Raw genomic sequence first — 13,455 nt, 5'->3', positions numbered from 1 at the left:
AGGTCTCTCATACCCCATTGGCACCATTGGCACCTCTGCGGGTATATGCCTGTGCTGTTGTTTCCTGAAGGATACCACCACTTCTCTGCACATGTTTTCTGCTTCCACTGACTGGAATGTCCTTCCCGCTGACCCACTTTTGCCTGCCTCACTCCTACCCATCCTCCTTGGCCCCCGCAGTCTGGCCTAGGTGCCAGTCCCAGGCTCCTACTTCATGCTGATCATCCTCTCATGCTGGCCCGGTCTCACTTTTGGTGTAATTGCCTATTCACCTGCTGATTCCCCCTAGAATGTAAGTCCTCTGAGAGAGGGAATTGTCTTGTATGTTGCTGAACACCCTAAGCTTGGCACAGCTCTTGTCAAAAGAGAAGTTTGTGGATCTGAGTGAAGAAGTGAAGGAGTGAGTGAATGAGATGTTTTCTGGCAGCCTGTATATTTAAACTCAGACCTGATAATAATCATAACAATTTCCACCTTGAAAATTTATTTTGTGCCAGGCTTAGAAATTGGTGAGCTTTAGGTCATTTAATCCTTATCATCACTCTATGAAGTAGGTGTTGTTTGATGGGAATGCGGAGATGCAGAGAAGTCAGGCAACCCGCCTCAGTCAACAAAGCCAGTGAGAGGCAGAAAGTTAGGACTACAAACTCGTTGATCCCAGAGCTTGTGCCCCAGACTAACTCGGTTCCCTCCTGACTCAGCCCCTGCTATTTCCAGCTGTCTCTGACTCGCCTGGAGGGGTGGCTGACTACAGTGGCTCAGCATTCTGTCTGGTGGGGATTTCTGTGTCCTGCAAACTGTGCAAAGGAGGAACTTATCCCTTCTCTTTCAGAGTAGACCGGTCAGGATGGGATCGTGGAAGTACTTTTGCTCAGTGTAAATACATAGAACATCTAGTTTTTAAAATATTTTTAAAGCTTTTATTTTGAAATAATTTCAACTTACAAAAGAGATGTAAGAAGTTGTATGAAGAATCCCTGTAGGGGTGCCTGGCTGGCTCAGTTGGTAGAGCATATGACTCTCGATCTCAGGGTTGTAAATTTGACCCCCCACGTTGGGTATAGAGATTACTTAAAAATAAAATCTTAAAAAAACAAACAAACAAAAAGAATCCCTGTATATCCTTCACCCAGATTGACTACTTGCTAATATTTTGTCAAATTTGTTTTATCTTTCTCTTTAAAAAATGTATTTTTTCTGAACCATTCAAGAACAAATTCCAGGGACGCCTAGGTGGCTCAGTTGTTAAGCGTCTGCCTTCGGCTCAGGTCATGATCCCAGGGTCTTGGGATCAAGTCCCGCGTTGGACTCCTTGCTCAGTGAGGAGGCTGCTTCTCCCTCTCCCTCTGCTGCTCCCCCTGCTTGTGCTCTCTCTCTCTGACACGTAAAAAAAAAATCTTTAAAAAAAAAAAAGAACAAATTCCAGCCATTATGCCTTTTTAATGCCTAAATATTTTAGCGTGTATCTCCTATGAAAAAAGACATTTTCTCACATACCCACTGTAGTTATAAATTCAGGAAATTTAACATATATTAGACACTATTACTGATATTCAGATTTCAAAAATTATCTCAATGATGTCTTTTACAGAATTTGCCCCCAATGCAGGATCCAGTCTAGTGCGTTTGCTTGTTGTGTGGTCTTGTTTTTTAAAAAGTCCTCAGAGTTTTCCCTAAGCCCTTGAGCATGGCCCCTTGAGTCAAGTTCAGGGGATGCCAACGTGCTTGTTGTGACCTGGGTCATTGGACCATGCGCTCTAGACTGGCACTCCAGGCCTTGCCCTGCTCTTGACTTTGAGGTCCCTAGGGTCTCAGTGTCTGCACCTGCCAGTGGGAAGAGGGAGAGCTAGACTAGTGGGTCCCAAGTCCTCTCCAGCCCTTAAGGCACCAAAATAAATAAATAAGCAACAAAAAAAATCATTTTTCATAAGCTGTTTTTCTTTACAAAAATTTAGGTAGGAACAAAACTGCCTCCTTCAGAACCTGTCAGTTTTGAAAGCCTGCTAAATGATTTTATTTTCCGGATGTCTTACTTCTATGATGTTGTCTTTTCTTTGCCATTATCTTCTGCAAATGCTTGGTTGACAGTCTTTTTCATCTTAGGAGTATTTTGAACATAATATGACTGTTTATTTAATGTCTCGTGCACTTCAGAAGATAATGACCAGAAGAAGGGACTGTTTACCTATTTTTTTCAAGCATTATAGCTTACTCAGCTCTAGACTTTCCAGAGAGCCTACATTAATTTGTCTTTATTTTGTCAGCTTGGAGTTAGATTAGCACTTGTGAGCTTTTATTCTTTCTCTTCTGAAATCTGATGTGAATATGTCACCCCTATTCCTTGGCATTTACATTTTACTTCCCTTGCTTTCACCACCCAGACACAAATACTTTGCTGGGAAATCCATAAAGTGGTTGCAGAGTTGTGAAGTAGGGAGAATGACAGTTCAGCTGCGAGATTTCAAAATAAGTTTCATTTTCCCTTCCCCGTTACCCTTAACTACTATTTCAAAAGAGTTAGTAGCAGATTTTAAAGTGGCGGGTATTTGTTTTTTCAAAAGGCATTTTCCCTATGGCAGTTGTGAACAGATTTAAACACAGGCACCTTCAGTGAGCTTTGGCTTCAGGGTGTCTAAACTTGAAGCCATGTGTATAGTAGGCCCACAATAAGTATTTGCTGAAATCAGGAGCTGCATTGATGTTAATAGTTGCCTCATAGGGGCCACCCCATTTGCTATTGCCAGAAATAGAGCTCATTCCTTTGATGAGTTCACATGAAGGAGGCAGTTAGACATGAAAGAAAGATTGGGAATGGACATAACGAGGTGGCATTTTAGGCATCCCCAAAAGGCTGTGAACCTCCTCATGTGGGAGAAAGCCAGGAAGCTCTAGAGCCAGGCACGTAGCCCAGACTGCTGGAGTGTCTTGAAGAGAGTCTTACTTTGTGAGTCAGAGGAAGGAATGGATATGGGGGGAGGGGATACCACAGCACAGAGTTTCCTTCTATAAGGTGGGGGTTCCAGGCAAATTTAAAAACTGCGTGGTGTTAATTCTGCAAAAAAATTTTTTTTTTTGATTTGTGGGCAAGCAAATATTTTCTATATACATCTGTGAGCATGCCTCTTTCGCCACATTTTCTACATTGAATACTCTGCAAACGAAGCAATAAAAACTTAAAAAAATAATCTCGATAGGCTTGGAATGATGGGTTAAAAACAAAATATTTTGGGTCTGGGTGGAGGAGATGTGGTTAAACAGTAACAAATGTGAAAAAGAGGGCTCTTTCGGTTGACCAAAAGCTTCATGTGAATAAGCAGCGCATTCAAGCTGTTGCCCAAAATGTTGATGTCATCCAGGCTATTGACAACATGGCATTGCAGACATGTGGCCTAGTGTCTTGAGGGAATAGTCATAAATGAATCCACAAATTTATCAGCAAAGATGTTTATTAGCATTTTATTTCTGAGTGAAAAATGGAAGTAAATTAAATGTCCAACAATAGGAGCTCAGAAGTAAATCATGATGCAGTATGAAGCTATGAAAATTTATTTGAAGAATAATTAGTAATATGGTAAATATTTTTATACTAATAAATTACACTGAAGAACATAAAAGCAGGAAGCTTTTGCCTAGAAAACTCTTCTCAAAATGGCAGAAACAAAGGAGAATTAACAGATGTAGTGTTCCAAACAAGGGAGAATTTCTTCATCTGTTCGCGCTGCCATAACAAAATAGCACAGACTGTGGCTGCAAACAACAGAAACTTCTTTCTCACACCTCTGGAGGCTGGGAGTGCAGGATCAAGGTGCCATCATGGTCCGGTGCAGGCTTCTTCCAGGTCACAGACTTCTCTTTGCATCCTCACATGGTAGAAGGGGCTAGGAAAATTCCTGGAGCTTCTTTTATAAGACACTAATCCAGCTCCAAGGGCTCCACCCTCATGATGTAAGCACCCCGCCTACTAATATCAGCATCTTTGGGGTTAGGATTTCAATATAAGAGTTTTGGAGAGGGGACACAAATATTCAAACCATAGCAGAGAGGTTTATCTCAAATGGCTCACGAGGACCTCAATGGATACTATGGATGGAAATTACCATCCAAAATAAGGGTGCGCTTTTAAAAATTTACTTTGTTTTAATCTGTAGTTACAAGATTGTAACTGCAATAAAAAATTGTTTAACAAAGAGGAAAAAATGAATCCCAGTTAGATTACCTTTAATTGCCTCAGCTGTTAAATTGTCTTGTTCTCTGCTGGTACTTGTCAGTTTGCATACATCCTTTTAGAGTTGCAGCCATAATATAGTTCAGAAGTGGTTGGCAGTCATGCGCACCTGTGCTCTCCTGCACCATGGCTGATCCTGCTCACTCATGGCCACCTGGAAGGAGCTGGAGTCTTTTCATCATACTTCTCTGAGAAGCCACAACCAATCATAACCAAACTAGCTAACATGGTTCCAGACATCGTCCCACAAATTTTATTTATATTAACTTATTAAAGTTTGTCTTAACAACTTTGTAAATGTGGTAGTATTATTGTCCCCGTTTTACAGATGGGTGAACTGAGGCCTAGGGAGGTTAAGTCATTTTGCCCAGTTGATAGCACTTGGTATTGGAGTTGTAACTCTTCAGTCTTACTGTAGATATTATTAAGCATTATTTTTAAAATTAATAAGACATCATTAACAATTTCTATTTTGCTCCATACTTTTCAAAATCATTATGTGCAATGATTATGTAAGAAATGAAAATCTTTATTTTAATTAAGCTTGACTAAAACTGGAATGAAGAAAGAAGTTTTGTTATAGTTATTTAAGCAAAAGCTGGACAATCACTTCTTAGGTGGGTGGGGTTGTATCTGGGATATGGGGATAAATGAAATTTTAGTTTAGAGTCTTTATTTTTTATTTTTTACATTATTTCTAAGTAATCTCTACACCCAACGTGGCGCTTGAACTCACAACCCCGAGATCAAGTCCCAGGCTCCACCGACTGGGCCAGCCAGGAATCCCAACTTAGATTCTTTCTAACTTTGTAATTTTATAATTCTATAAGCAGGTGTTACCTGTCTGGTCAATTTCTTATACCTTAAAACAGTCTTCCAGGAACAAGCAAAACACAAAACCAGAAATACCTTTTTTTATGTTAGGTGCATTTGTAAGTAAATGGTTGAAATTCTTTTAATTGAGGATAATGATTTAAAAATAAGGCTTAATTCTTAATATAAGGAATTTTGACACATATTTGTATAAAGAAGTAATGACAAAGATGATTCTTTTCCAAGAGGAGGCTTTGAAGTGGACAGAGTAGGAAAACACTTTAAGACATCTCTCTCCTAGTGGGGTGGGTGGGATGGAGTGAGAGGAAGAAGCCTTCACAGAAAGGAGTAAAGGAAGAGAAAGGGGAGGTCCATGGCTCTCAAGAGAACATCACTATTTAACAATTTTGCCCAGAACTCGCCCTGTTAGGTCAATGTACTCACTACCTCTTTCACCTGATTCTGATCAAATTGGTCTGGAGAGTGTCCCGGGCATCAGATTTTTAAAAATTTCCCAGATGGTTCTAATGTACAGCGAAGTTTGAAAACCACGGTTTTCAACCCAGACGTGTATTTTTTTGTTTGTTTAATTTTTGGTCTGTAGTTTTTCCTGCTGAGATATTTTAGTATGCAATTGTCTTTATTCTCCATGAAGACAATTCTAAAAATGTCTCAAAAGTCATTTTTATATTGCTAAATGGAGTGTCCTATAAATGTCAATAGGTCTAGTTTGTTGGTAGTATTGTTCTAGTCTTCTGTATCTTTTCTGATTTCTTTCTTTCTTTTTTTTTTTTGGAGGAGGGAGGGGCAGAGGGAGAGAGAGAGAGAGAATCTCAAGCAGGCTCCATGTCCAGTGAGGAAATCACCAATATCAGGAACAAAAGATGTGACATTACTAAAGATCTGAAATACAGACATTAAAAGGGTAATAGGATAATAAAGGAATGTTATGGACAATTTAATGTCAATAAACTCAACAAGTTAGATGAAATGGACAAATTCCTTAAAAGAGAACACTTACCAAAACTGGCACAAGAAAAAATAGAAAATATGAATAGTTTACCTATTAAAGAAATTGCATTTGTAGTTAAAAATCTTTCTCTCAAAACAAAACTCCCCCCAAAGTCACTTTGGGTTAAAGCCATTCAAATAAAATTTTGCTTTTAATTCATCCTTCCAGGGGTGCCTGGGTGGCTCACTGGGTTAAGTGTCTGCCTTTGGCTCAGGTCATGATCTCAGGGTCCTGGGATGGAGCCTTGCATCGGGGTCCCTGCTTAGCAGGGACCCCGCTTCTTCCTCTCCTTCTGCCTGCAACTCCCCCTGATTATGCTCTCTCTCTCTGTCAAATAAATAAAAAAAAAATCTTAAAAAAAAATCCATCCCTCCAAATTCTAGCAACTGGCTTCCTTACTATGAGATTTGGTTGTGTGTTTTTATTAAATTGGTGATATCCCTCAGTTCTATTTCAAGAGGCTGTCTATTTACATGATCATTTGCTTTACTTCTGCATGTATTTTAATTTGGGCCCAGTTTCAAAAAGTTGAAATAGGACACATATCAGAAAACTGCACATGTCATGAGAGCAGAGCTCAGTGAGTTCTCATACAAGTGTATACTCTCATAAATAGCATCTAGAGCAAAAATAGAATATTACCAGCACCTCAGAAGCCTACCTTATGTTCTCTCAGTCACCAAACCCTTTCTAAACCTCCACAAAGTGGTAACTAAACTTGCTTCCCAAACCATAGATTATTTTCACCTATTTTTGAGCCTATATAAATGGAATTTCACAGTGGGCACATTTGTGTTTAGCTGTATCCTCTCAAAATTATGTTAATGACATTCATCTATTATTACTGCTATAGAGTATTTTATTGCATGAATATGTGACAATTTATTTGTCCTTTCTATCGTTTAGGCCTAACTTTTATAGCTATTTGGATGTGCTTTAGAATATTTAGTATATTTTCCCTATGTCCATTAATTCAGCATTTTTAAGTGAAAAACCATCGTTTGGACACTGACCCACCTGATGTCATGCACGTAGAGCATGGCAGCATCTTCCTAAGTGGACATGTAGGCTTTTTTGAGTATTGGTGGATCCCATTCTCCTCCCCTGCAGGTTGTTATAAGCAGGTTTTTATTGAATAGGTATATGGATACCATGCAGCTTAGTACTACTTGCCTGACATTTCTTTCATGATGGCATAAAAAGATTTTTCTATTTTAAATATCACAACATTGGTATATTTGAGGAAAGGAAGCCTTTAAATCATAACATCTCAGTCAGATAGTTCTTTAGAGAATATAAATTGGTATGTTCTTTCTTGGAGATAATTGAATAGCTTAGTGATCATTACCAAAAATCCTTAAAAAATGGCATGTCCTTCTAAGACACAGTGGTAGTCTAGTTTCAAATCTGTGCTTTTCTACTTACTGACTGTGTGACCTTGATCAAATTACTTACTTCTCTCCACCGCATTCCTCATTTGTACTTACTTCATTGGGTTTTTACGATGATTAATTTAAATTAATAAAGCGATTATTATACAAAGAAGATATGCAGTTGACAATGTATGTTCAAATATGCTTGTTTCTTAGGTATTTGTAATAGTGGGAATTTGAAGCCACTTTGAATGTCTAATCCTGGAAAAATGAGAAAAATAAACTAGGAGTATACTATGTATACAATAACATGTTACATAACCGTTTAAAACAATGTTTCTAAATAACTTAAAAAGTTGTGGGGGGAATTATGAATTTATGGGGCAAAGTGAAAAAAACAGGCTATAAAATTGCATCCCAATTGTAGAAAGGTATATATATATATCCAAGGCAAAAAAGATTTGGGGGGCACCTGGCTAGGCTCAGTTGGTGGAGTATGTAACTGTTGATCTTGGGGTTGTGAGTTCGAGCCCCATGTTGAGGGGTAGAGATTACTTAAAAATAAATCTTCAAAAAAAAAAAGATTTGGGTTCTTTTGGTTATTGAATTCTTTTATTTATATATCCATTTGTTCACTTTTTCCAGCTTCATTGAGGTGTACTCAACAAATAAAAATTGTATATATTTAAAGCGTACAATCTGATGTTTTGACAGGTGGTGGGATTCTGCTATAAACTTAATTTTCTTCATTATTATTATTATTAGTAGTATTTTGTGCTTATTTAAAGTTAGCAGAATTAACCTTTCTGAGCATTACCATAAATAAAATGACTCAGAAAATAAAACAAAAATAAAAGCATTAGTAAATACTATTGAAGGGAAAAGTAGGGCCCCTAGTCATCAAACAGCCTGACCTTTGGTGGGGCTGGGAAGCCTAGACCTTCTCACCACGGTGGCCTCTTGGGCTGTTTCTCTCTGTATGCATTACGTTGATGAGCACACCTCAGCAAACGGCTGTCAAGTCCTGGACTTCCTATTAATGTTTTATTTTTATTTTTATTTTTAGATTTTATTTATTTTTTTCATGAGAGAGAGGCGGAGGAGGAGGCAGGGGGAGAAGCAGCATCCCCTCTGAGCAGGGAGCCAGATGCGGGGCTTGATCCCAGGACCCTGAGATCATGACCTGAGCCGAAGGCAGACGCTTAACCAACTGAGCCACTCAGGCGTCCCAAGTCCTGGACTTTTTTTTTTTTTAATATTTTATTTATTTTATTTGACAGAGGGAGAGAGAGAGAGAGAGAGAGTGTGTGTACCAGCAGGAGGAGCGGCAGGGAGAGGGAGAAGCGGCAGGGAGAGGGAGAAGCAGGCTCCCAGCTGAGCAGAGAGCACGACACGGAGCTCGATCCCAGGACTCTGGGATCATGACCTGAGCCGAAGGCAGACGCTTAACCGACTGAGCCACCCAGGCGCCCCAGTCCTGGACTTCTTAAAAATAATTCTGACTTCCTTCTTTCTAAAATAAGAAAGTAGTGACTGCACTGGGAATGAGTGTCACTCCAGTTGGCTCTGGATCCTGAACTGTTGCAGCCTGTTTGCCTGGTAATCTTGTCTGTGTCAGTTGGTAGGGTAACCAAAGGCAGCTGATTCCTTAATTGGTAAAGGCTCAAAACCAGCCTCTTTCATTAGTTCCCATCAGGGTCTTGAGAGGGGGTTGGGTCCAGCCAGGTTTTCCATCCTTTAGAATTCAAAAGGTATACTGAGTTCCTGATAATGTTACTGAGGCTTAGGCCCAATGAGTTGTCTACAGAATCCGCTGCATATTAAAAACAAATTGAAATGTTTCTACAGTTGATAATAGGTAATCAATTTAAGGCAGGTAAGTGAAACCACCTTGGTGTCATTGAGATACAGTTCGGTTTTTTCTTTGAAGAGGCATAAAAGTGCTCCATGTGTGCTATTTCATTTCTATTAGATTGTTGACTGAAGATACTTGAATGCACAGAATTTGTGAATTTGTGAATACCTGGTATACCTATCATGCAGAGCTGACTTCTCAATGGATCTGTTTTCTAATGTAGTCTAGACTGTTCCTGGCAAATGCAGTTAAATCTAATGTCCAAATTAAGTTATTTATATGGGTTTTGAAGAGTTTAATTTGCTTTTAGAAAAGATTTCCCTTCCTCTTCCTCCTACCTCCCCGGTGTTTGGTTTTTCTAACACAGAGGCCATGAGAACCTAACGCCAAAGCAACCAGTTGGAAAGGGAAACATCCACGTAATTACTGGTTGTTTTGTCTATACAGTGTGAGACAAGAAGTTGGCATGATTTTATTTTTCACCTAGTTGACAGTTTTTTGTTTTGTCTTGTTTTGTTAGATTTCTTTGGACCAAAATGATTTGTTGATTCGTATTGTGTAAATAAATCCTAATTCCACAATACCTCTGTGACTGTTTTTTGTTTTGTTTTGCTTTGTTTTTTTTTTTTTTTTTTTAAGCAACTGCGGAGTGAAAAGAATAAATAATTGAAAGCTGGGAGACTTTGTGATTTTGGTTCAGCTTTGTCACCAACCAGTTACGTGACCTTGGGCAGGTCATTTCACCTCCTGAGGCCTCCATTTCCTAAAATGAGGAGGCTGCCAAGACAAGTTCTTAGGTGCCTGGTAATTTCATGCCTTGAGTCTTTGAGCTAGAGGATGCCGAATAGAACTCCAGGGTGATTCTCAGATCAGTCGGTGGCTAACATTTTTGGTTGGCTCAGGGAGAGGATCATAGTTTTTAGTTGGCTTTTAATTATTTTTTAAAGATTGAATTTGTTTGAGAGAGAGAGGACACAGAGGCAGAGTGAGAGGGAGCAGCATACTCTCCAAGGAGCAGGGAGCCTGATGTCGGGCTCGATCCCAGGACCCTGAGATCATGACCTGAGTCGAAGGCAGACGCTTAACCCACTGAGCCACCCAGGCGCCCTTTAGCTGTTTTTTAGAATCAGTTCACAATTTTTAGCTGGATTTTTAAATTTAAGAACATTTTCCCCCCCAATTTCTGATTACAAATTGATACATGTTGCTTGAAGGAAACTTAGCAAATATACATTAGTGGAAAGAAGAAAATTTAAAACAGTTGTAATCCTATACTGAGATATAACTAATGTCACTGCGGTGTACATGTTTCCAGGCTTAGGAAGATCATCTAAATGCAGTCAGTTCTGGTATAACATTTGTTTTGAAAATGTAAATTTGTTCCAACACAATTGCACAAGGGAGCAACTTGAGTAAGTCTGCATACGCACAGTTTCTTCCAGGAGAAACACCAAGTGAACACACACACACACACACACACACACACACACACACACCCCCACCCACCCACCCCGCCGTGTACGCATGCGCACACGCCAACCCAAGGACTGGAGCTGCGGCCACCAACGTCTGGCGGTACAGCTCTCTGTCCCAATTCAGATCACCCTCCTTCCACAACTTCATGATGACTGCAACCCGAAATCCTTCCCTCCCCTGACACCCTGGTTCCCTTGGCGCCCTTGGCACCCCTGGCACCCTGGCCAGGCCAGCGCCCTCCCTTGTCTTTAATGTTTCCTTCTTTACTCTCAGCCTGTTTCGTATTGTTCCTTTCTGTTTTCTGCTCATTTCCTCTTTATTTCACCTTTCTCTATTTTCTACCTGTTTTGTGCCTCTCCCACACAGGGTGATGGGCCTGGGAACCCGTTGGAAACCTGGCAGGCAGGGAGATGCCTCCTTCCACAGCAAACGGCAGGTGTCTTTCGAGGTAGAGTGCCATAGTTATAAAACGCACATTGAACTTGTGGCAAACTGTGCTTTTTTTTTTTTTTTTTTTTACTGTGTCGCTGACAAAGTTTTTGAGTGTCCTACCCCAAACCCATTTTCCCTTAATCTAGTAGCTTTCCTCCCCCGATTTTGCAGAGTGCAGTGTTAACTAAGACTTTGCAAATAGTTTATAATTAAAAAAATAATTAGATAATAGAGGAGCAAAATAATTTATTTAAATCATCATTTAGCCAATTATTTAAAAAAGAAATGATTAGTTTTATTAAATTTCAACCCTTGGGTAGATGTCCTATTAATATTCTGTGTGATGAGAGAGAGTACTCATAACGCACTTCCTCTGCATACTAAGGTAGCAATGAACATCTGGACGAAAAGCCCTTGAGTGATCGTTGGAGTTTCTAGTTCAGTTTCTCCGTTTAAATTTCTAATCTGGCAAAGATTAATAGATACCACCCACATAAACAACCGCTCTGTGGTGTACTTAATAATTTTTAAGCGTGTAAAGGGGTCTTGGGATCGAAACATTTGAGAACACCAGCTAAATCCAGTTTCCTATAGCTTTTCATCCTTGTAGCGAAAGTATAAAATTTCTTTAGTATTGGGGCTTTCAGAAATGTAACTTCTGAGTCTAAGAATATGAATATTTTTTTAAAGGTTTCTCTATATAGTGCCAAAGTGCCCTCCAGAAAGGTAATGCCAGTTTACATTGTTATCCTCAGTGTTCGAGTACGCTCTTTTAGTTTTGGCTGACTTGAGTGAACATCCCAGGTCACTAAACACCATCTAGGGTGCAAAGGTGGGGATCCTGCTTAAATTGTCCCAACATTTGGGGGTGCCTGGGTGGCTCAGTTGGTTAAGCATCTGCCTTTGGCTCAGGTCATGATCTCGGTGTCCTGGGATCGAGTCCCACATCAGGCTCCCTGCTCAGCAGCGGGGAGCCTACTTCTCTGTTTTTCCTCTGCCCCTCCCCTCCGCTCGTGCTCTCTCTCTCTGTCAAATAAATAAATAAAATCTTTAAAAAAAATTATCCCAACTTTTAAGAAATATTTGGAGCTTTGTAAAGTTTAAAATGACTTCGAAAGGTACTCACTGATGTATTAAATTGTTGGCCAGAGATGAAAACTCTTTTTTGACCTCTTCTGAGAGGACAACACTAAAAAGGGGATTTTACGAACATCTACATGACACTACAGTTCCAGGCTTGGTGAAAAACAAAGGGACATACCTTTAAATAAATACTGTTGTGGCTAAAGACATGGAGTTGTGAGTTGGAAGTTTTCCTTTTGTAAAATTACAGCTTGGAGGAAATATGATGGTGAAAACACTTCTTAGGGAACGGGTTAGCCTCTGAGAATAAAAACATATGGACATGGCTCTCCCTGTCTTCCTTCAGGCCTTCCCTTTACTCAGTCTCTTCCCTTCCCACCTAATTAGACCACTTGAGTCCTTATTTGAACAAACCTCAGTCCTTCCAAGAACTGAGAGGAGTCTGACGGAGCTGAAAGGAAGTGACAGAAACAAAGTTGGTCTTCTGCTTCTCTTGTGTTTCCTTTCTTTACCTTAATTAAGGTTTGGGTTTGAATTCTTTTCTAATTTCTCTCAGATGCTTTCTGGTTGCTCTTATAGAACATGATATATTAAATCAACTTTTGTAATTATGTGGAACAGAATATATTTCTTAAATCACCTCCCTCTGAGAATCTCCAGAAATTCTGCATGCACAACTTCATCGACCCTCTTGGTGCATCTGGGCTTACTTAACTTTTAGGTATCCAAAACAAAGCCATCGATTTCGCTGTCAGGAAAACAGACTAAAAACTAATGGTTTCACTACAAATTGGTGCATCCTCTGATGGAATACTATGCAGTTATAAACAAGAATGAAGCAACTCTCTGTGTACAGATTTGGAAAAGCGTTCTAAGGTACATTTGTTGGATGAAAGGAGGCAAAGTTCAAAATAGTAAGCCTAGGATGTTATTTTTTGTGTAAAAAGTGAGCAAATATGAAGATCTGTTTGCACTTGCTTGTTTTTGCATAAATTCTGGAAGAATGTATGAGAAACTAAATACAGTGGTAATGTCTGGGCAGGAGGAAGGGAACAGGTAGATGGAAGACAAGGATAGATGTGAGATCTCCCCCCTTGTATCTTGTTTGTTTTGAATGTGTGAACATATAACCTTCTTAAAAATTAACAATAACAATAATATTTAAAAAGGATGACACTTGCATTCG

At 39.6% G+C, this 13,455-nt stretch overlaps 1 long non-coding RNA gene across 1 annotated transcript in view; it reads left to right on the top strand.

Annotated features, from left to right (window-relative positions):
• LOC141373470 (uncharacterized) overlaps positions 1-13,455 on the top strand; it is a 74,125-nt gene that overhangs the window by 57,201 nt on the left and 3,469 nt on the right. Inside the window, exon 3 of the long non-coding RNA XR_012379526.1 lies at positions 11,121-11,202. This is a non-coding gene — a long non-coding RNA (uncharacterized lncRNA). The remainder of the gene's footprint in view (positions 1-11,120; positions 11,203-13,455) is intronic.

Source organism: Callorhinus ursinus, unplaced genomic scaffold (assembly GCF_003265705.2).
Source record: "Callorhinus ursinus isolate GAN/ISIS: 27379988/994484 unplaced genomic scaffold, GSC_fseal_2.0 scaffold1, whole genome shotgun sequence".
NCBI classification, from domain to species: domain Eukaryota; kingdom Metazoa; phylum Chordata; class Mammalia; order Carnivora; family Otariidae; genus Callorhinus; species Callorhinus ursinus.
The sequence above is the reverse complement of the archived record's forward strand: the minus strand, read 5'-3'. Positions and strand labels throughout refer to the sequence as shown.